The following is a 24,200-nucleotide window of genomic DNA, read 5'->3' on the forward strand; positions in this document are numbered from 1 at the left end:
ACTTTACACCATGCTACTTTAAAAAAAAAATGAATTATCCCCATTGGGGTAGGTCCCCCCAACCCCCCACCCTACTTTGTCAACTTACCTGCCACATTTAAATCTAATGGAAGGCCCTGCTGTAAAGCCTGTTAGTAAAACTACCCAACAAGAGGATTTCATACATTTGCAACTCCTAGGTGGATGGTAATGTTTTCATTTTTGTAATGTAGATTTGGACATTCTTGCCACCAGTATGGAATATGTGTTTCAGAAACACAAGCAGCTTTCATCAGATTTGCATAAAGGTTTTATATGTTGTGAGTATGTTGTAGGAAGTTTTTTTAAATAACATCATATGAGATGATGCCAGTGGAAATGGCAGAAAAGTGTCTGTATTGTTCACCAACTACACCTTGTTCTTACAAAATGTGGCTGTTACACATTCCCATGATGATGTCACTGACAGCCATCAGTGAGGAATGCCCCAACAAGCATAATACAAATTGCTTCCATTGTAATTGTTACAATTCCATTCTGACCACTCAAGTGTCCTAGTGGTTAGAGTGTCCGCCTCAGAAGCGGGAGGTCATGGGTTCAAACCCCAGCCAAGTCATACCAAAGACTTACAAAAATGGTATTAACAGCTACCTCGCTAGACGCTCAGCATTAAGAGGTTAGTGTTAGGACTGATCGGCCTGGTGTCAGGATAATGTGACTGGGTGCAACATCATACTACATGTTTGCAGCATGATGCCCCAGTGCTATACATCACTATAAACTGCCACACTGCAGACATCGTAGCAATATGACTGAAAAATTATTCAAGCTACGTTAAAAATCCAATCACACACACACAATTCCATTCTACGATCCAGAACCAACACTAATTCCGTACTACAGTTCTTGCATTTCAATCCAATTTTGCTTTTGAAATGTAGTGCCACTCAATTCATAATGAACCCATTCATTTCAAACACTCGCAAATACATATTATTCCTGTCTACAACTGAAAAATATCTATATAAAAAAACGTGTAACTGTGTTTTATGCAAGGGCATGGAGATGCACAAAAACTTGCACCTGAAGCTTGAATAAATCCCCGACTGTGGATAAGACTTTACCCATCGATTACCCCAGCTTGGGGATAAATTCCGACCGTGGCGATTTATTATATATCCTATGACTGCTCCAGCTTGAGGGCAAAATCCAAGCACATCCCTAAAAAGATAACAAGTATAGCGGCTCTTTACCTTCTGTAAATGCCACTTGAGCTTCCTGATGCTGTTGTATCTGCCATTTGACAGAATCACGAATGTGGATATATTTCTTAATTGCCTCTAGTTGTTGAGTTAGTTTAGCTGTATGAAATTCCTTTGTGCAGACTCGCTCATTATTAATATTACAACAGTGATTTAATTACACATTACCTGTCAGCACACCGATGATAAGTCAGTTATTTTATAACACACCAACAAGCTTGCCCCTTGCACCCCCCCCCCCCTTTTTTTTTATTTGGGCACCTGTGGACATGAATCTGCAAGGCTCAAATTGTCATTTTTAATATAAGATCTCAACATTTTTAAGGCCTTAATTTTAAAGACATCCTTAAAACCCCCAAAAGGTTATCAACTGGATCACCAGCCTTCGTTTAGAGTAACAGCAAGTATATATATATATATTTAGGTCTAAGGAAACACAATAAAAATGTTTGATTTAACAATGACATATTTGCCTCAGGTCTGTGATCCTGAAGTGAATATTAACTGTCCATTTATTTTCTTGGCTTTTCTTTACTAGGAAATTGATTATAGAGATTTCTGCGATGGTGAAGGCAATGTAAAACTTGGTTACTATAACATACTTTTTACGCCATGTTTGAAAAAATAAATCCAATGGAAAGGTTATAGTCTGAACATCTTCATTAAATTAAGTTAATATAGGGGAAAAAACTTTAAGAGTTCATAAATATTTTTCAGTGCTGAATAAAGATATAACATAACACTTTCTGCTGTGATTTTAATAGTTTCTGAGAGCATGAACAATTTCTAGAACTGTAATGTATAAATGTTTTCAAAAGATTATATTAATATGAGGGAAAAATCTGTTATGAAATAAACCGACAAGATCTTGTATGAATTCATGTTATCTTTAAATATGATATTTGTGTGAAAATATCTGGAAGAAAAAACAAGATGGTGCCACTCACACATACAATGTGGTTGCCACAGTAGCCATATTAAGAAACTTTTTATCGCTACTTCTGAATGGATAATTGTGTCAGCGTGTCAACATGTGTACAAAATACTTCTGTTGATGTCTAGCAGGTCCTGAATGAGAATTATGGTGCTGTACAGACATCCTATAAGGCCACCAATGTGGCCATCCTGAAAATCCTGTTATAACTACTTCTCCTGAATGAATCGTCATATCAGTGAAAGACTTCTTATGTCTAGTTGGACGTAAATGAAAATAGTGCCAATCTAACCTCCAATATGGCTGTTTTAATGGGCATCTGGAAAACCCCTTCCTTGCTACTTCTCCTAGATGGCTGGTCATTTTGACATTGTGCTTTCACTAGATGACCTATTTGATGTCTGGTTGGCCGTAAATGGAACTATGCATATGGTTTTGATGTCTAGTTGGTCCTAAATGTGGTTTTTGCTGCTCATAAACTTCTAATGGTATTATAGTTGGTTCCTTAATGAAACTGCTGTACAAAATTAAAAGGCCTTCTGACTTTCTATCAAGTTGGATACAATTATCTTTACTAGCTAGGATTTCTTGATCCTCTTTTTTATACATCAACCCTTCGCATATGTAGTTAGCTAAAACAGTATTTTGAACAATTAATTGCCCTCTTGCAAATAAAATCCCAACTGCATGCTTTTACCAGTGTGAGAGCTCCTTATATAAGTAGCTAAGTATTCAGTAACTGAATTTCCACATCCACATGCATCAACTCAGAATTAAAAGTTGCAAAACATATACAAATTTGAAAATCTTGAGACGTGTCACTTTGCATGGTGGGTGTTATGATTTAAATGCAACAAGGAAATTGAATTAGGGTTAATTTCTTTAAGCTGTATTCAATCATGGGGCCCTGGATTATAGAATGGTCTAGGCATACACATCACTAATCAACTCTCTCTAGTCCAACCAATGTGTGTATATGGGAAAGTTTGCCAGTAGCGTTATGTGTGTTGATTTCTTCCAATAAATATGTTGGCTGCCATGTAAAGTCTATGATGTCCTGAAAAATGGTGTTAAGCTCCATACAAGCAAGCTAAACAATCAATGATATAATGGAACAGTAGACACCATTTTAGCTAAATATGCCAAGAATTGATTTAGAGACTTGGTTAGTGATGATGATTTAAAATTGGCAAGGGATTAAAAAGATAAAAGAAATGACCTTTCATGGCACTGTAATATAACAAATGAGGAAAAACAAAAGTTTATTGCATTTGAACCTTTTGTTTTTTCACAGTTTCAATTTAAGTCATAAGGCCCCTTATTTTGCCTTACCAAACATATAGCAAGTTATTACCTCAAACCCTAGCACTAATAATGCCTCACAAGTAAGCAGTCTTTTATGAAGTCTCAGGTCTGAGTATATGTCTAGCAATACTTATGTCCAGTTTCTTTATAAAATTCTTTCTCACATGGTACAGTTTTCAGAGAGACACGATAAATTCAACAAGTGTGGTAATGAAGGAACAGGCATTCTTTATTTATGCACACATCCCAAAGGGACATTGCTATGTTTGAATCAACACTGAACTGAAGAATGGAGCATCAGTTGCATCAATTAAAATATTGTGGCCCATACAAAATACTGCAAGGACTATAATCAATTTATGAGTGCAATGGGCATGAATTACTGTAGCAGACTGGAGGAAGTAATCCGAATTTATTAATATCTTGAAGCTAAATATAGTAAAGTTTTCATCTATAATCTGTGGAATCGTTTTTGCACACAGTTTGCAGGATTTGTCTTTGGGTCATCGTTTTTCTTTTTCTTCATCTTTCTAGCTTATGGTATCTTGATAAGTCTTATGGTGCCGTGCAACTGCACTTGATGATTACCACAACCAGTGACATTGTATCAGATCTTCTGGGATCAGATGATTCAATGCAAATTCCACATAACCTATCACCATCCTCATGTTTGCCATCTGACTTACTAAGTTATTTTGCCTAAATAATAATAAAAACAATCTGGTCTGATGTATTGATAGCGTTCTGAATGACCATAATATATTCTCTGTATCTACCCTAGAAAATCCTGAGTGGATCGCTGTTTGGTTTTCATAAACCAAAGTAATCCAATGAAAGGCATTTTACAGACACAAGTGTCTGTTTCCTGTATGCAGTGATTAAATGATAGTATTATGTCTTTATTTTTTTAAAACTGATGATACATATGATCACCTTCAATGTGCAATATTAGTTATGTTAATTAACGAGTGGGCAATATTTGAATTTCAAAGATAAAAGTGTATGCCATGATCACTTTAGTAGGATGATTTGTCAAGTGAGGTTATCTTTTCTGTTTGAATAAATATTGTTAACTAAACTATTTTCGCAAGTTATGACATAAGAATGATTCAAAGAAAGAAAATTCATTAAATTGAACATATAAAATGTAATACTGCAACAGAGTCTAGATGAACTATTTCTTCAGAGACACAATCCAGACTCTGTGGCAGCAAAATTATCAAATAGGACACAACTAAGAGACAATCACATTTTCAGTCACAATGGTTTGACAATTATCAATGGCTTGAATTCATTGACTTTGAAGGCAAAGTGATTTGCAGTTACTGCAAAAAAAGTTCCCAAACTGTCACAGATTTTAAATTCTACCAGTGGACTTGTAAGTGTAACTGACAAATTCAGGATTTAATCAAGCAAGTCTCATGATAGTATTATACCTAATAAAGCAAAATGTAGCACAGTATATTCATGACACTTAGGCCAGCATGTACAAAATATTCCTCAAGTTACAGTTGCTAGCACTCCACTAAGAAATGTCATTTTATAATAAATAAAAATGTAATGGAAAAAAAAAATCGATAAAGTGATTGCACTCTTTAACATAGCCTACTACCTAACTCAATAATGAAAATGATTTGGTTCATTATATCTTTGTGTTTTATGGAATAAATGCATACATCTGATTGAATTTTAGGCAAGAGACTGAACTTTTGGGTTAAGTTAAAATGTATGTGGAACAAATGCATTTTCTAAAACTACTTGTATCAGTGTGCATTGTGACTTTTCTTTAAGATAACTCTAAATGGTACTGGGTATATATCATTTTCTTCAACTGCACACTGTTGTCTTCCATTTGATTTGATGACTTACAGCTATACTGTCTACACAGTAGGCCTCAGTATCAGGAAAAATTCTGTATACTTCAGTTACAGCTGAAATAAGTTTTGCATTAGTACCTGAATCAGACAAAAAAGGTTGTGTTCTGGTGTGTGAATAGAAATGGCTAAAAGTAATATAGACAAAAGCCATAAGAGTACACAAGTTACATATGAAAACCACCAATTCACTTGCATGTGTGGCATACAAGTTCAAAGATTTGCTTTATGTTTATTTGTGTACACACATTGTTCAACTCCTAAGATATTTTAAGAGCTATTTCTCTATTGTATGCATAATTCATTTACAAATGTGATTAGTGGGCCACACCGAAGGCCATACTATTAGTTCACTTGGCAATATGGTAACGTCAGCTGAAAAGCATAATCATCCATTAAAAGAGCATTATGATATGAACATTAGGTATTTAGAACATATAGATTTTTCTTTTCCAAATGGAGTCCAAGTAATTATTGCCCAATCCAGGTATAATTTTGTACACAAGTAAAGAACAAAATAAGATAAATCTTCATTTATTTGCAATTGACAATACACTTCTTAATGAATATACACTTTTACATTTATTTTGTATCACTTGAATAAACAATATTTCTTTCAGTTCATTTTAAACTTTTATCTTATATCACTTGAGTAAACAATATCTCTTTCATTTCATTTAACACTTAGAAACAGGTTCTTCAAGTTACAATAATCAACTCAGGAAACAATAAACAAACTGGAACTTTTGACCTAATTATATTACATTTACTAGGGTTAAAACAATAAATTCCTTAACATAATAAATTAACAGTTCCAGTTAATCAAACACAAAATCATCTTTTATACAGGGTGTGAACTGTTAATATTTACAGGATAAAGCTTATAGTTTCCAAATTGATTGAAGCTTACATGTTGCAGTTGCTGGCACATATCTATTTCCAGCATGGTTTGCATACATTCCACCTTTAATAATTTTGTTACTTCCCTACCCCACCCCATTCAGTAACAAGTATCAAAAATCAGGCTCATTCTAAGGCAAAGTCTGTAACTTGTGTACCACAGTCATCAGAGTGACAAAGATGCAAAACTTTATGATGCCTGTCAAAGGAAGAAAACAGTTTGTTGTTTACCCAAGTTTTGAACCAGTTAACTTGAATTCTCAGACCATCAATTGCTACAGCCCCACTAATTACAATTGTTAGGGAATAATGAGAACTCACCTTCAGTTATCTGTGTATATATATAATTTTAATAACCAAGAATACCGGATGTCTGGGAACATTATAGCATTCAATGGTAACATCAGAACTGAGATGAGAGAATTAAACAAGCATAGTACATGACATAATATATCCATAAACTATTGACTGGGAAAAATACTACAGAACACCATTTCTGCTGGCAGTAAGATGTTGAACCTATATGTCATAAATATCAGGTTGGACATCTAGGACCAGTAATATTCATAATGGGCAGTACCCACCCCCCACCCCCCAAGTGAGAAGGGCCTGATTTGTAATCTAAGCCACCCAACCTATCACAGCCTTTATAGTACTTGAAACAAATATTGATTAATAGTAAAACAAACTCTGAAAGTTATTAAAACCAATTTGTTATATTTCCATAACTCTGCATAGTTAACTGTGCAAGCAGACTTAAACATATCAGTGTATGACAGTTAAATTGAGCTATAACATCGATTAACAGAAGCTACGAATTCATCAACAAGCAGTGAACAATCATCTTCACAATAAATGTCAAACATTAGCATCCATAAGCTGTCAAGACAAGTTGTTACACTGGATATATAATCATCCATTTATTTCAAACAAGCTGTGAAAAACGAACCTCACGTCCGCTATATGTACGCTGGCCATTGCAAAGGATGCTTTAATAGATTAATGTTTATCGTCGTGTCTTGACAACCATTTTGCGCGCGCACACCGGAAAGTCATGCTATATATTTGTTACTTGTGAACGTATTCGTGGGCAGTACGCTATATATTGTTCCCGGGGCCGTATTCGCGGGCAGAATGCTATATGTTTGTTCTTCGTGAACGTATTTTTGGGCAGTTACTTTGTCATCTTCAACCTAAAGGTCAAAACTGCCCATGAAATTTATATATCTGCCCACGAACCGAAAACATGAATAGGACTATAACATAAGTGTATATACTTATTTTCAACATATACATAATTACTATGTAAGAAATACAACCTATGTATATGTATTTTGATTTGAAATGTAAACTATATCATGTCCTTCCCGTAAACCCACTTTCGGGATGACTGCCCACAACGCACCTAAAACGTGTATATATATATATATATATATATATATATATATATATATATATATATATATATATATATATTAGGATCCTCACGTTTTAATGCTTGCTCGTCAGTTTTAGGAAAGTATATTTAACAAATATTAATGAATCAAATCATAATAACAAAATGGAGATCTAGTATTTAATGTTGCTCCCCCTATTTCATCCTGAAATGAGACTAAGTAAATATGCATGTCGAAAATATGTTGCCTCTCACACTAGAATGCTGGAGAATAACTTGCAAGAGTGTTACAAGGCTTCCTACCACAAAACATTCAGGTAGGAGCATCTGATTCAGCTTTCAGTGACAATTTGTGAGTTTCAGGAACACATTACGTGTACATGCAAAGTAATATTTTAAATACAAAGCAATACAATAATCAAATTATAAACTTGCCAAAATTAAGAAGTATTTCCTCCTTAATATGTACACAATATATAAAAAACCTAAAATATGTTATTTTTTACATTGTTTTTTAAACTTATATATGTACATTTGATTTGTGTTGAAGTCAATTTCTTGAGTGCAAGGCGGTATCATGACTTCAGCCATTTCAATTCTTTTTCGTCGTATGAACTGTTTCTTGATTGTGAAGTGTCGAATTTTGAATTGCAGTAAACTTTAAAGCTGAATGCACTGAGCATTAAATTTTATCACATTTAAGCCAGAAAAGTCTTTGTGAAGTGTCATTTCGACCTTTCTTTGCTCATCTCCCCCCATGTCAGTGTAAACTTCAAAGGGGCAGCAATCCAACTCAGTGAAATTGACCGGGGTATCTTAACACGGTCCTTAGAAAGTAAACATTTGAGCTACCAACCCTAACCGCTTGGTAGGAACCTATGTCAACTTATCATTGTTTCAAAGGGAAATTGTTACGCACAGCCGTTCACAGATTCTGAGCTGTCGAAATCTGATGAAAGAAATTATTTCTTTGGGAAAAATTAGGGACCGCTTCCTACGATTGGGCAGAATAAATTAATGCGTACACTTTAGAAGCAATCAGAATTTAAAGTGACGACCTTAGTCGAAATTCTTTAGTCTGAAATTTCCTTAAAGATAAAAAGTAGTCTTGACGCCATGGAAACCTAAAAAGAATAGTGCTTTCCTCGTTAAACAAGAAAGGGAACAGGTAGCCGTCCTGTAAAAAGAAATCCATGTTTTAATGCTAGGACGCACAAGTTCTGAAAGAGAACAGCAATAAGGTACGCAATTTTAGTTTCAGGTACTATTTTATTATTTGATCGTTTGTTTTATGCAAATGTGTTTGCTATGACTAGGTTCCATATTATGTATAGTTTATTCAATTTCATGGAAATGTGTTGATGCTAGAGTTGTTATGCAATTTATTTTATTCAATTTCATGGAAAGTGTTGATGCTAGAGTTGTTATGCAATTAATTTTTATTCAATTTCATGGAAAGTGTTGATGTTAGAATTGTTATGCAATTTGCCGTTTAATTTTACAGTTATTAGTTCATTGGTAGAATTGATTGCATGCGATCCAAATGTTCATATGTGTAGGATTTCATAAGGGGTTATATGAAATAACTTCCTTTGATTGTTAGGACGATACAGATTAACGATAATTACCTAATTATATCTGACTTTGTAATGTTTGAATAATCTCGTAGGTTAAGGATTGCTGTGAGTTACAATTTGTGAATTTCATGCAATAGTAATCGAACATGTATTAGCATATGTAAGAGAATACGGTAATATTCAACAGACGCTCGCGTGTTAATTTAACACCGGCCACTGGATCGAGGTCAATATCCTACCGTACTAAGTCAGAATTTACGCAGTGTGTGGATAGCCAACATGCTCTGAGTAACGTGAGGGAATTTTGTGTACGTCTAGAGAGTGGGGTATACAGAAATTTAGGGATAATTTTGTCCTTTAAGGAACAGCTTTCTGGGAGAGAGACTGGACAGTCTGGAGACAGAAATCTGAGGAAAAAGAAGGACGAGGTCAGAATAAAAGGACCAGGAAGTCCATGAAGGGGCAAAGCATAGAGCTTAGAAAGTTGATGAACTAGGAGGACGTTGATATACGGTCAAGGAAGGAAGGTGATGAAAATCGGTCGTTGACACTGCGCTCTTTTCAATATGATTATGAAATAAATCCAAATTGGACACTCCTGTTAAATTCTATTGATATAATCTAACTTGAATTGGAATTGCCGTTCTCAGTTTCTTCTCATTAAATTTGTTATTTTCTTGTCAAAGGGGGCTCGTACTGCTTTATTTCTTCCCAGTATTCTCGCTCAGTTCTCTGTTGAAATTCTATTCTTATTTCACTCCCGCGTCGGAAAGTGGTAATCGTTATGTGTTAACGATTGTCGATCACGCTAATATCGAGGGAGGTCATCCACTAGATAATGCGAGCCATATCCAAGTAACCACCCCTCTTTCTAAGAGGTAGACGTTACAAAGTGGGGTCTATCGTCCGGGATTATTTTGAACGACGTGAGTGACAGAGCCTGAGTAGGATATTGGATAAAAAGTAGAGTACCATAGCAGTGATAAATTTGGTTATTGTTTAAGCGAGGAATTACGAGAGTGAATTGAGTCAATATGTATTTATGCATATCTGTAGTTAGTGCATGCCTTTGTTTGATATTTCTTTAATGTATGTTATGACATTGTAAGAAATTAGGATGGCGTACCTGAACTGCTTTGATAGCGTGATCGTTGTCTGAATTAAAGAAATTCAGAATGAAATATTGCCTTTAGTTACTCTTGCGAGAAGAGCTAATTAAGGAAGTCCCGAGGGAGCAATTGCACATTGTTGGTGCGAGAAAGCTGAATTTAGAGAGAAATTCAGAATTTGGTTCCGCCAAACGCTGTTAGGTTGTATTTGAGTAATTTAAGTAAGTACGTAGATTAAGACATTATTGGATTAGAATACGGGTAAGTATTCTTAAAGAAGATGTTTCTTGTAAGGCGGTAAGTGTTAGTAAATACTTAAGTAAATTGGTTGGTGATACAGTCGAGTATACTAGAATGTCAACTGATAGGCAGTTGGTCAATAAGTTTAAGTCTATTGTTAAAGACGAATTATGTTATGAAGGGACCCAGTTAGCGGAATTTGTAAAGCGGAGTCTCAGAGAATACAGAGAACAGCAGGCGGCAAAAAGGGAAAGAATCAGGCAGGCCGAAGAAAGAGCCAGGGATAGAGAACATGCGTTAGCCATGGAGAGACTAAGGATCGAAGCGGAATCTAGGAGGTATGAAGGACTGAATGAACATTCAGGACCCACAATATAGGATAGACGCATCGTCAAGATAACGATGTCGATGTTTAATGACAGAGACGAATTCATCGATAACTTTTTAACTCAGTTTGAAAAGTTAGCTTTAATCCATCATATACCTAAAGACCATTGGGCCATTAATATATCTGCATTTTTGCAAGGAGCTGCCAATGATGTCTATCATAATATGGCACCGACTGAAGTAGATGATTCCGACGCTCTCAAGAAAGCGCTGTTACGGTATTACGAGCTGTCGGCTGAAAGTTTTCGCAAACTTTTCAGAGAGTCGTCTAAGCGAACAACGGAGACTCACGCGCAATTTCATACTCGCGTACGCGTGCTTTTCGACAAATTTATTAAAATGACAGGCACCGCGCTCAGTTATGAAGGTATACGGGAGGAGATTTTGAAAGAACATGTCCTCAGCACGTATCGGAAAGACCTTATTGTATTTTTAGCGGAGAGCGATTTCGCGACCTCAGAAGATATCAGTGTGATGGCTGAGGAATATGAGAGTGTACACTCTCGTTCAATCACCTCGGGTGGCAGGGATTGACCCAGTGCCACTGACTTTAGAAGAGCTAACGGTTTGACACCTCAGAAGCAGAATGGTCAAAATGGTGGGAAGCCAGGGACTGATGATCCCAGCCGTGATTAGTTCCGTGGCCCAGGAAAGACCCAAAGGGTAGATAAGGGCATCCCTACTAAGAAAGCTGAAGTGGTATACTACGGCTTCAACAAACTTGGCCATATTCTCAAAGATTGCAGGAAATATCGTCCCACGATACATGCAGTGACATCAGGCCTGGTAGAAAGTGTAAACCAGTAGAATGGTCGAATACAGCAACAACTACGGTAAATGGAGAGAAGGCTACCGTGTTGTATGATACCGTATTATCCAGCCTTGGTGGATAGCAAATTTGTCAAATCTGCAGATTATACAGGTGAGACAGTTTAAGTCCAATTTGCTAATAGGACTAAAGATTCTCTCCCGGTTGTCTACATCGACCTTGATTCGCCGTATGTGAAAGGACGAATTCAAGCAGCGTGCTTGTCCGGATTGTCGCACTACGTAATTCTAGGATGTAGGTATGTGTTGTCACAGCCTAATCCTATGACGTGTACACATGTACACGTGATGGCCATACAGACGAGGTCTATGAAGCGAAGGTCAGGGTCTAAGCCGCTGAACCCCTCGACTTCACCCATAGGCAATTTGCTACCTGGTGAATTAAGGAGACTTCAAAAGGAAGATTCTACCCTTAACAGGATACGCGGGTATGCACAGGAGGAGTCCTTAAGAACTTGCCAGACGGTGAGCTAGAGTTTGTGCTGAAACGGGGTATCTTGTATCGATACACCCGGAAGGGATCCGAGAGGTATAAGCAAGTGATTGTACCTCGATCCAAGAGAGAAGTGCTTAGGCTAGCACATGAGATTCTACTTGGTAGTCACATGGGCGTAGCAAAGACGAGAGATAGGTTAGTGAGGGAGTTCTACTGACCAGGTGTGTATGGGGATGTAAGCAGGTTTTGTCTGTCGTGTGACAAGTGTCAGCGGGTGGCACATAAGACCTCACATCGCCCAGTGCCACTAGTAACCACCTCTCTGATTGATGAACCTTTCTCGAGGGTGGCGATGGACTCGATAGGTCCGATAAAGCCTGCGTCGGAAAGTGGTAATCGTTATGTGTTAACGATTGTCGATCACGCTAATATCGAGGGATTTCATCCTCTAGATAACGCCAGCCAAATCCAATTAACCACTCCTCTTACTAAGAGGGAGACGTTACAATGATATAGATTCACAACAAGTAGATCTCCCAGAGTAAACTTTGATCTTGACTGTCGCACACAGCTGAAACTTTCTTCACGGTGTGCTGAGGGGGCAGGGGCCAGTTTTATGTACAAATTTAATGCCGCAATCAGCGACCTAGTGTAAAAAATTATAAAATACATGTGAGGTCGAAAAGGTCCATATTTTTAGATACCTATATTAAAACAAAGCATAAGAATAGTATCCACTTGACCAGAGAAGTCAATGGCAGTTCAGAGCAGAAGAAGTTTATGCACCCCAATCCCAAATTTATACGTGCAATTTTCATGTCCGAAGGTCATTTTTGACACCATGTGGTGCTCACAGCGCAAGCACAAGCCCTTTTCCTAGATGACAATTCTGCAAAACAGTGTGTACTAAACAAGCTGATGCAGTTGAAAATAATTGTCATCCAAGCCGTTTTTGAGATATTCTACTTGTCCCAAACCCATGTGTTTACTGCTAAAGGTGGCTGTCTCTTTCCTCCTACCCGACTATTGGTATTTCACTATCAACATACTGTAGAGTAACTATGGAAGGTGTATATGCCTGACATCAATTTCAAGAACAACACAAGCCCGAAACACCTAGTTCACAAATATATCCATATATTTAATTAGGAAAGAATAATAATTGAAAAAGTCGCACCATCGGGGCCAATTTACGAAACTGTACTCTACCACCTGAGCTGTGTGGAATTGTTAACAGACTTAGCAATAGGAGTGGCAAATTTTGTACCAAAGCCTTCCCTTCTGCAGCCTTTAACTACAGCATAGCTTCCCATGTTCCATGTACAATTGCTCCTAAATGCAGAAATGTTTGATCCTTTGTAAATTTGGAACACTTCCATCCATTTCTCTCTTGTCACCTCTTATATCAGACTAGGGAATCTATTTATGAAATACTGTAGAGTTTGACTCAGCTTGTCGTTGAAGACCTTGTTCTGCTATCTCAATGTGCTTCAACAATGGGTCTTTGTGTGGTGTTTCCTTTAGCAGATACTGACCGCTTGAGATGAAAAAAATTACAATATTTTGATAGAATTTCCCAGTTTCTTGCTTGATATTGTACCGTCTCTAAGGCACTTGTTAAAACTCAGCTGCGCTGTCTTCTATGAGCAGACTTTTCACTTAGCTCCGATTTTCAGACAGTGCAAACTGAACCTCAGTCATTTCTTTGCCTAGAATGGCAGACGACTTAATAAACCGCATGAAAAGCATTTGCTAAAACTTCAACATTTCTTCCTATATGAATGTTTTTGTGGAGCTTCACATAGCTGTTCAACACTAACCTGAGTAAACAGGGGCAAAGAGTTTTTGAAACCAAAGCAGGTATGTTTTATTAACTGGTGAACTTAACATACGTTTCATCCCGGTCACACGTTCACATTTTGACGTCAAAAAATAACCTGATAGTTTGGATTGTGCCGACTTAGAATGAGTTGAGCTAGATGATGGTGATGCCGTGACTGACTTTGACGAACCTCTTAACAATTGCATTAGACTTCGATCTTCCTCACTGCATCCTCTTGGATCGAGTCAGGAAACATTTCTTTAACGTCTCTACTGCAACTTATGGGCAAGTTATAGTCTGCCAAAATCGTTACTAAAATTACATCCGCTCTGATAACAACAATATCCATGTTGGAAAACGATGGCAAAAAGATGTTTTAAAAAGACTGAAGAATCTTTATGCCTTGCTAGATCCGTGTGCCTTTGTGATGTGCCATGCCTTCTGCAATCATCTAAGCCGCCATACGAAATCGAATTATCAACTGAACACACATCGCAAAATGAAAAAATTTCACCCTTCTGTGAATTTTTGAAAAATGGTCAAATTGCAGAATACTCCCGTCTCAATCATTTTAAGCGGCGCTTCTTTGCAGAATGCTGATTGTCACTGCGTATTTTGACGTATCATTACTCACAGTCACTAGATCTAGAAATGCCGGGAGAATCGGTAATCGCTTGCGATCTAACCTATTGTGCTGTTTTAAATACAAATCCAATGAACATTAAGGAACCTAAAATTATGGTCTCTGGTCGATAGTCACCAAGATATAAAGACTAAAAACAGAACATGCCTAACGGAGCCGAAATTTTAAATGTAGGTATCGTTAGCTGTATAAAATATAAAAGATGTGATTCTTTTGTCTGGTTTATATTAACTGACCATCTCAACATACCGCATTATTTCTTAAATTAATTGCAGTCAATGGCTTCTCTTGAAAAGTCGATGGTACTATTTTAACTGAGTAAAATGTGTATCCTCTATCCAGTATTTTTCGTTGATTGGTCAAATATCACGACGGAATTTCTCGTCTTTGTGATACATTCTTTTCAAAATTAGCAAAACAAGCCGTATCGATATTTTAAAACTGTCCTGTCTTTGTCGAAACACCCTAATTCGGAAAGCAATTTCGGAACAATTCCGGCGAAATCGGAACGTAAGGCAGCTTGGTATTACAATAATTATTAAAGTCACCATTGACATGCTGGGGAATAACTTGTGAGAGTGTTGCAAAAGTTCTTACCGTCACTATTGACATGCTGGAGAATAACTTGTAAGAGTGTTGCAAAAGTTCTTACCGTCACCATTGACATGCTGGAGAATAACTTTTAAGAGCGTTACAAAAGTTCTTACCGTCACTATTGACATGCCGGAGAATAACTTTTAAGAGTGTTACAAAAGTTCTTACCGTCACCATTGACATGCTGGAGAATAACTTTTAAGAGTGTTGCAAAAGTTCTTACCGTCACCATTGACATGCTGGAGAATAACTTGTAAGAGTGTTGCAAAAGTTCTTACCGTCACCATTGACATGCTGGAGAATAACTTGTAAGAGTGTTGCAATAGTTCTTACCGTCACCATTGACATGCTGGAGAATAACTTTTAAGAGTGTTACAAACGTTCTTACCGCCACCACTGACATGCTGGAGAATAACTTGTAAAAATATTGCAAGAGTGTTACAAACGTTCTTACCGTCACCATTGAGCTGCTGAAGAATAACTTGTCAGAATTTTACAATAGTTGTTGCCGTCACCATTAACCTGCTAAACGTGTGATTCGTTATCAAAATAAAACCCGTTTACCTTCAGAACTAACATCTGTTGAATTCAGCTTTGTGTACTTTAGCGATTTTGTTATGTTCACTGGGTGCTGCAGAACTAAACCTTTGGACGAGAAAGATATGATACAGGAACATGTTGATGTTGGATATGAATTAGACTTGGACTCAAGCATCACCAGAAGAAGGTGTAGGCTGGATATACGTCATATTGTGAAATAGCAATAGAACTTACAGATTAAGGAATATCTAGGATAAATCAAAGTAAAATATTGTATTTCATATGTATTTTAAGCACCTTTATACAACATAACGCTACATCCATTGTATAAGATATTGTAAAAAAAAAGTTACCTGAAAATTTAATTTTAGGCCAGTATACATATTTTCCTAATGAAAATATTACAATAAAACACTAACAATGCTTTTCAGATTCAAACGTAAGATCAAAGTATGCAGTTGGTGATGATGGAATATTTCTTATACTATGTGATTTGATGATGGGGTATTTCTGATACTAACTAATATTATGTTGGGATATTTCTTATACTAAGTTGTTTGATGATGAGGTATTTCTGATACTAACTAATATAATGTTTTGATATTTTTTATACTAAGTTATTTGATGATGAGGTATTTCTGATACTAACGAATATGATGTTGGGATATTTCTTATACTAAGTGATTTGATGATGGGGTATTTCTGATACTAACTTATATTATGTTGGGATATTTCCTATACTAAGTGATTTGATGATGGGGTATTTCTAAAACCAAGTGATATTATGTTGGGATATTTCCTATACTAAGTGTTTTGATGATGGGGTATTTCTGATACTAACTTATATTATGATGATATATTTCTTCTACTTATAGGTTACTGCATTTATATGGGAAAATATAAACGAGTTTTTATCCGGATGAATACTGCACGACCTTGGGAGTGACGTATCCATCCGAGAAAACGAGTTCATACTATGAATAAAGGAAGTATAATATGACACAGTGACAATTTACAAACGTCAAACAAAATATTTAATTTAAGAATGAATATTAATGCAAATACTGAAGATGCAAATTTTGTATTACAAGCGGCTGATAATCAGACTTTACAAATTAGATAAAAGATCGAAGAAGACGTTTAAGTCCACCATAAATGTACTGATAAGTAAGATGCACTAAAAATATTGAAAATAAAGATTTATAAAAAGTGACCTAATTAATATAGTCTAAGAGAATCAGTCCTAGTAATCAAAGTGATAAATCCACTAGTTCAATAGTAATTGATAATAATCAGTCACAGTAATCAAGGCGATAAATCAACTAGTTCAATAGCAATTGATAGTAATCAGTACTTCTAATCAAAGATATAAACCCATTAGTTCAATAGTAATTGATGGCAATCAGTCCTGGTAATCAAAGCTATAGATCTACTTGTTCAATAGTAATCGATGGCAATCAGTCCTAGTAATCAAAGCGATAAATCCACTAGTTCAATAGTAATTGATAGTAATCAGTCCCATATAATCAAATGGATAAATTCACTAGTTCAATAGTAATTGATGGTAATCAGTCCCAGTAATCAAAGCGATAAATCCACTAGTTCAATAGTAATTGATTATAACCAGTCCTAGTAATCAAAGCGATAGATCCACTAGTTCAATAGTATTTGATGGTAATCAGTCCCAGTAATCAAAGCGATAAATCCACTAGTTCAATAGTAATTGATTATAACCAGTTCTAGCAATCAAAGCGATAGATCCACTAGTTCAATAGTATTTTATGGTAATCAGGCCTATGTAATCAAAGCGATAAATCCACTAGTTCAATAGTAATTGATTATAATCAGTCCTAGTAATCAAAGCGATAAATCGATGGTAATTGATAGCAATCAAATATATTAAATTTTGACATTAGATATGATTCATAATGAAGTCTTGAAACTAATTTATTTTCGTGGAAACTCTGCAACACATTGTTTCATGCTAAATAAGTGACTGGAGAAATAACATTAAGGATTCCTGGTAATTTTGTATTTGAACCAGTTCACGAAGAGAACCATTTGTCACTGTAAACGTTTTATCTTGGAGGATACATACGCACTGAATCCCTTGCCGACAGTATCATTCCATCTTCTTATTTGTTATCATTTTTTTTATTAAACTTCGTACATCAACCATTCGATCACTTTAACACAGTAAAACAATAATTGGTAGATTTGCTTTAATTCATTTTGTTGCTTTTCAGACTTACCAGTACCAAGCCATCGTCAATAAGATTATTCCTGGTGAATACTATATATTTTGGGTATTAGAAAACGTTTTACTCCAGGTGAATGATATCTTTGGGGTATTAGAAAAAGTTTTACTCCATGTAAATGATATCTTTTGGGTATTTGAAAAAGTTTTACTCCAGGTAAATGATATCTTTTGGATATTTGAAAAAGTTTTACTCCAGGTGAATGATATCTTTTGGGTATTTGAAAAAGTTTTACTCCAGGTGAATGATATCTTTTGGGTATTTGAAAAAGGTTTATTCCAGGTGAATGATATCTTTTGGGTATTTGAAAAAGTTTTACTCCGGGTGAATGATATCTTTTGGATATTTGAAAAAGTTTTACTCCGGGTGTGAATGATATCTTTTGGGTATTTGAAAAAGTTTTACTCCGGGTGAATGATATCTTTTGGGCATTTGAAAAAGTTTTACTCCAGGTGAATGATATCTTTTGGGTATTCGAAAACGTTTTACTCCAGGTGAATGATATCTTCTGGGTATTTGAAAATGTTTTACTCCAGGTGAATGATATCTTCTAGGTATTTGAAAACGTTCTTTTCATCTGGATGTGCTGTTACTAAGAGAATAGAATTGTTAATTGACGTAGTTTGCTAATATTTCACATAAAGCTTTAAATGTATGTAATGTGTGTCATTTTATTTTATTTTTGTTTTGTTTTGTTGATGTTGTAGTTGTCGCTTTTTTATCAATTAGTTTTGTACCATTGTAATCATTTATCATTTTTAAGTGAGGTATATCATCTTCATCTCGTAAAAGGTTTCTGGTACTAATAAAGTAGTACTGGACATAGTCGTGTAGATGTTTTGGAATCTCGAAATCAACTTATAGTATTACCTAATGTCACTATTGTTATTATTTGCATATTTTCTTCTACCCATCTAACATGTTCATCGTTTGACCATCTAATTTTTTTTTCCTGCCGGCATGTATTGGCTCATATCGCTGACATAGAGGTTATATGCATCAGGGTACATAATGATGGACTTAGGTGCTGAGTCATCACATATTATCTTTAAACCTGTGTTACAATTTGTTACAAACTGTACCACGAATTCCACTGCAAAGTTTATAGCATTACTAAATTCTTAGACGTTGTCATACACCAATAAAGTATTTTTCAAATAACAGTTGTGAAGATCACGTGATGTTTGGTTGTTGATATGCGACATCAGACTGTTAATCGTCATTTCATATCTGTGAATCAATCAGACAATAGTTCGTACGGGTGAATGTCTTTCCTCAAATATGTTGGTTTCGTTGGACAGAAATATTTCGACGTCTTAACGAACTTGTCACCGTTTAAATTCTAAAGCATTTCTTTTAGAAACATGAACCTAAAAGACTATTTAAATATCTAATAATTCTTTTATCTAAACTTTCTAAGTAGCTTTCCTGCCGCACCTCTGGTGCTAAGATATTTTTAACAATCAAAAAGTCCTTTCTGATTACTCTATATTTCTCTGAGGTATTCGGTATGACTTTGGCTTCATTTCTTGGATTTTCTTTTCCGTCACTTTAATTAGCAGGTTTAACGTAGCCTGACAAATTATATAAAGCACGACTTATCTGTTTTGAAAGGATAGTTCTATCGATTACAGCATCGACTGTTTACTCTCACACGGGTGGGAAATCGTCACCAAGTCAAGTCCTAATTTGTTTTTTAAAAAAACAATTTAATTAAAAGCAAACTTGATTCGAATTTGTAAGCGGTTAAAATTTGACTGTAACAAATATTTCAATCGTACAACGTTCTTAGCTGCGGTATAACTTACCCTGCAGTGATCACCAGTGGAGGATCCATGAATATCGTGGGGAGGGGAACGTAAGCAAGTAGACGATGGACATGTGTGATGAAACCCTAATTTACCAAATGTTTAGATTGTTTCGCGCCCATTGATTGGGGGAGGAGGGGCGGTTTCACCTCCACCCCCTCCGATCTGCCCTGAACACAAACCGACATTGTGACTCAACGAATCACTCGGAATTTCTATGATGCTTTCATATCAGTCAAGCATATATCTCTGCAGTTTTGAGTTGCCAATCACACAGTAAATACGCTAGATTTTTAAAAGTTTGAACCAAACTATTTATCCAGCATGTGTTTTTAGATATTTTACATTAATTTTTTATTTATTTTAATGTCTGTCAAATAAGCGAGGGTACATGATTTCATTAGTTCCTTCAGTTATTTTGGTATTAGCTTGAAAATGTTCTTTTACCACAAAATAGCAATTAATGAGATGACCCGGTTCATGTTTTGACATGTAGTACAATAAAGTCAGTATGTTGTTCATTTCGTAAAGATAACAATATCGAAGGAGACCAACACATTTCTTCTTTGAAGCTGAAAAATGTGCCTTTAACGCTTTGATATCAAATGGTTTATCGTTAATTTGGCCTAAAAGAACTTGATAAGAAGACGTGCTGTTAAATGAGTTAAAAGATTTCATACATCAAAGAGGTTTACTTTCTGATCTCAAATGAACAAGGTTACTGATGGAAAGTCATTAATTAAACTTTCAAAGCTCTGGAAAAAAAGCTTCGAAGTATCAACATCAAACACATATTCATACATTACATTGACGAGTCCCACATACTTTTCACAAATATAGACTTGAAAACTATTAGAAGTTGAATATCAGATTAACATATCTAGACTGGGATAGGGTTTTGCTTTGTGTTTCATCATTTATTCTCGTTACGATCGCGAACAGATGCTCGTGGGAGAAAAAAGATAATTTGGAAGAATCAAACTGTTACCATGAAAATGAATTCATCATTTTCAAGGTGTCGATTCAATTTACAAAAATCTCAACAAGAAAAGAAAAAGTTAAAAGCAAATTTGAATATAAAAAATTAAAAGTTAGAAAATACCCATAAAGGATAGCTGTGGATGCAGATTTCTGCCTAACACTTATACCCTTAAATAAGACGACTTGTTCTTTCAAATACGTTGATATAATTATAAACATGTCATTAAACAATTTTCACTTTTATTGAACTCTACCGCAAGTGATCCTGCGAAATATCAAGAAGTACTTGGTCTTTGAATTAGCTGATCAAACTCCTAAGCCATTCTACTATATTTTATTTCCTGATGAGGCTATTATCCTAATAAAATAACGCTGGTTCCGCATTTAATCAAATATTTCTTGTCTTTAAAATATTGCCATGGGTGTGCTGACGTGCCCATACTTGTCATTAAATACATAATTTATTAAAATAAAATCAGATTGCCCGTCATCAACATGGAACTACTGCAGACTATTTAAACCTACATTCGGATATTTAGGTTTTAGAATATTTCTTAAGCTTGCAAAGAACCGGTCGCAAGACCAGATGGCAGGAGGCTAATAGCAGACCTATATATGTACTCTCCCACAAAATTATTTTTGTCAGAGGATGAGACCCCGTGCGTTGAGTCAGTTAAAAAGCTGATATATTGCAAATCAGAACGCTTGGTCTTTGTCTCAGCAGGAAACATCACACGAAATAAGAGCCAACAAGGAATGAGGTAGTTGACATCTATATAGATGATGATCCGTATTGCATGGCTGGGAGCATGGAATCATATTGTATCTCTTTCCAATTATGTATTTTTCATTTTGAATTCAGGAGTTTGTCCTAGTGTTTCTTTCACTTTGTTCTTGTTCAGTTAAGACATCATGGTCTCAGTGGTATTTGTTCCTTGCAGAGTGGAGACCAACAGTTGACGCAATGTAAAAAAAATTTTTGAAAATACTACATTTCCGACGATGTAGTGTTTCAGGTAATGTAAAATAGAAATATTACTTTTAATAAACCACACACACACACACACACACACACACACACACACACACACACACGCTGGTCCACATCCAGATTGAGCTACAAATAATGTCGTACACACAACGTGAGTTTGTCTTGATGATTTTGTTTCTGCCATATTTAAGTTAAGTAATATATTTCGGCTTGGAAAGGATTAATGACGAGTCATATAAATGAGAAACAAGAAAATAAATGCTGGTGTGAAATTACAATTCGTGATGTGTGGTCATTAGGCGATTAAAGACTATTATTGAAGTTTGTGCGCGAATCAGAACCCTTCACTTGACTATCCTACGTATACAAATGGACCCTAACAACTGCTAAAAATTTTAGATGGATCCTTCAATGAGATTGTATCTCTAGGGATATTTTGGACCACCTAAGAAGTGTTGATGAGAGTAATCTGCGAATTAATGGGCAACTAATGGGTATCGGGTATGAAATGTTGGTACAGTGTTGATCGATTCCTTTAATATTTTGCACTAAGTGAACCTTTACTTAGAGGATTTAGATCTCAACGCCTTTAGAGAGTATCTAGTTAGGGATCTGTTCTAACAGTAGGAAACGTTTCCCCAAAAAATTCTGAAAAAGCAGATCAATGTTGGTAGGTATGATAAAGCACATAATCCGTTAAGTCCATAAATGGTCCCATCCACTCCATCCATAGAAATTATTTTACATGGATCGTTCTTTGATATTTTGTTCCCAGAGTAATGTTCGACAAAAGAAGAAGTGACGCTTTTCGTCGAGAGCAATCTGAGAAAGAGAAAGGTTCATATGGATACCAACAGTATTAAAAAATTTCAGTTTGACCTTCAACCTCGGGGATGTTTTTCTTAAGGGAGTTTTGGGGTTGTCGAGATGCCGGTGCATACCTACAGTTATAGCTCATCGACGAGCAAAATAAAGTGGAACTTTGATTTTCAGCAGTGAACCAAGGCAATGGCGACGAAATTGAATTAGATTAAGTGCATCTCTTGATTGTGATGGGCCCTAATGTGACACGATCATTGTCTATCATTCGATCAGGAGTCTTAGCGATTGGGCGTGTTATTTTGCAGGTCACTGTCTTTTCATAAAAGAATTTCTCTGTCGCTGGTGGGCTTTTCGTACCACAATGGCAAGAGAACTGGCGCGAGCTCGTCGCGGAACTCCTCACAGTGGAGTTAGTAATAACCGTGCATGGGCCTCCCCAAATATATACTTTTTGCTCCAACAAAGCGCGATTAACCCCAGCTGGAAGCGGATAGACTTCGGGCGATCCGAGTGGACCCACTGCTCAATGTGTTTGGGTTTTTGTTTCTGGCCCGCACCCTCGTCCTACCCCAGCCACAACTAGTACTTACTGACCCCGTTTTGGCAAAGTTAATATAACACCAACAGCTTTTATCCCTTGGATGGTTCTTTGCTTGTGTCCATAGATATCTACAGGCATAGCTCTGACTGCCATTTTGATAGCGCCGATTCTTTTACTTGAAGTGTTGTAGGGGTGTCACTTCAATCCGTGGCTGGAGAGGCATGTTTACGTCACGTATGACAGTATTTCAAGTAGTAAAGAAAGGGTGGTTCTTGCGTGGTTAAGTCAGGGTTTCGTCAACTTTGATGTAATGAAAAGTATCCGAGATTAGGGAATTAATGCTGCCATATGTAAAAGAAACTGTTGTCATTGACCTTAGCCAGCTCTTGGAATATTTTTTGGGTGAACTACATGATGCCGTCATAGTCTCTTACAATATCAAGAGGCATAATTGAAATGCTAAGTTCGTTGTCAGTAGAAGAATCCGGCATCCCATATCCACTGACTGAAAAACGGTAGACCACAGGCTCGGATCCATTTCTCGTGTCTTAAATAATGTAACGGTACTTTACTCTCGCCAAGGGAGAAATCGCCCTGGAGGATATCACGTGACTTACTTTCCATCAACGAAAGTATTTTGTCTATTGTAGAGAACATTGCGAAGTTGAAGCATCTGTAACTCTGTCGGCATATGCTTTTGTAACCTCATCTTGCGGGCTGCGGAGTGAGTCAAATTTACTGTCTTGTTCCAGGCCATGCCTTTGGTAGCTTGGAGTGCATCTTCGCTTTTCACATACCCTTCCATGGTCACAACCGCGGCGTCGACGTATGGCTTTCTGATTCCTGCCAAGTGATTTTTATTGCCGCCATATTTAGGCCCATAAACATGACATCGCCGGCCTTGGGGACTTATTCGCTGACACACTTTGTTGCTATTGCTGCTGACTTCTCTATCCTTCTATCCCGCTATCAA

This window comes from Sinohyriopsis cumingii, chromosome 2 (assembly GCF_028554795.1).
Source record: "Sinohyriopsis cumingii isolate HCF-2022 chromosome 2, ASM2855479v2, whole genome shotgun sequence".
Classification (NCBI taxonomy): Eukaryota; Metazoa; Mollusca; class Bivalvia; order Unionida; family Unionidae; genus Sinohyriopsis; species Sinohyriopsis cumingii.